The sequence below is a fragment of the Helobdella robusta genome (genome assembly GCF_000326865.2).
Source record: "Helobdella robusta unplaced genomic scaffold HELROscaffold_88, whole genome shotgun sequence".
In the NCBI taxonomy this organism is placed as follows: domain Eukaryota; kingdom Metazoa; phylum Annelida; class Clitellata; order Rhynchobdellida; family Glossiphoniidae; genus Helobdella; species Helobdella robusta.
In genome coordinates, this window is record NW_008705503.1 from 386588 (window position 1) to 388241 (window position 1654).

At 28.5% G+C, this 1654-nt stretch overlaps 1 protein-coding gene across 1 annotated transcript in view; it reads right to left on the reverse strand.

The window, feature by feature from the left end:
* Positions 1-1654, reverse strand: part of HELRODRAFT_182563 (hypothetical protein) — a gene marked incomplete at both ends in the record, with an annotated part of 8039 nt that overhangs the window by 2135 nt on the left and 4250 nt on the right. The gene's annotated exons all lie outside the window — the stretch shown is intronic.

Below are 1654 nucleotides of genomic sequence, written 5' to 3' on the forward strand. Positions count from 1 at the left end.
ATTTATATATAGTCATACGACCTGGACATGACACAAAACTGCATGCTTTTGAAGAAAAGGCTAGGCCCACCGCTTATAACTGGTGTTGTACAATGTACAATGTACATCACATACGTGCAAGTTTCTACAAAAAATTACAATCCCTCATCATTGTACAATCATACACTAATTACATATAAAAAACAAATTAATATGACCCAGCCCACATTGCACCATCGAGATACTAAAATTATTTAAGATAAAACAAATCAGTATAGTTCAATTCTTGTGTATGTGCAATTATTCAAGTCTTGCCTTGCTTCACAACATACTAGGGATGGTTAGTTATTTGATGTGCATTTTATGAGATCAGTAAGACCGCTCTAAAATGCTCTTCTCAACCCAATTGGTTGATAATTACAGCCAATTATACGCTTTATAAGTCTGTTCGTCATTGTTTTAATAGTTGAATGACAGTTCGTCTTAATGAACTTGTTGTGTGTGAATGGTTTCATGCTCCCTGGGCACATGTAATTTTGGACATATTGTATAAACGATTATATATGTATAAAAATTTTACGTATATTTATTATATAGTCTATTACAAGTAATGAATGTATATCTTAGATCTTCATTTAACAATAGCGTTTTATAACGCTGTGTGATATATGAAAGTGAATGCCAGCGATGCATTGTGTGTAATGTACTATAAAAAAAGAAATGTTTAAACTGTATGTAATTATAGAGTTTTTGTGTGTGTATGTGTGCATGTGTGTGCGTGAATGTGTGTGTGTCCTTTGTTTTTGTTGTTGTTATAATAGTGAAACCATGATAGATTTTTGCCCTTTGAAACTTTTTTCATTACGCAAACATGAAGCGATGAATTCCATAATTTGGACCCATTCAAAATCCTCCACATTCAATCAAATATCAAAATTATTAAATGATTAATTTATTATATAACAATAATGAATAACAATTATTAAATGATTAATTTATTATATAACAACAATAATGAAAATATAATACGTGTAACTATTTACAAATGTAACTGTCTATACACGGTTTAAGAAGTTTTTAAAAAGAAGTTTTTTTTTTTTTTTTTTTTTATTATTCTTTAAAAATCAGGATCTGACAGACGCAGAAACTGTAACAACATGCAAGGCAGTAGAACAAAATTAAACAAATAAGTGAGTAAATAGATACAAAAGGTGAGGAAGAAAAATGTTAAAGCTTGAAAAATAAGTTAGTTTTTCTCCATTGATACAAACAAATATTGAGGCTTGGTCCCTCGGCCTCATTCTACGTTAATTAATATTGACGACGATAATAATGATCATGATGGGCTGTTCGGGTGAATAAATAATTAATTTTAAATTATTTAAAACAATAAAATAATTATTATTAATTATTTATGAAATAATTAAGTTTTAAAAATCGCGTTGTACAGTTTTTTCTAACAAGTAAATAGTGAAATAAATTTATAATAAAGCTGTAATAAAATACCAAAAATCTAATAGATTTGTATAGCGCAAATGCACTTATCAAATTGAAGTGGCTGTTGTGATAGACAACTTGAGAATTTAAAATTTTAAACTTCCAAAATGCCAAAATCTTTACGATCTCGAATAAAATGACATCACTTTACTAACTCTCATTGTAACAAATGAACTGA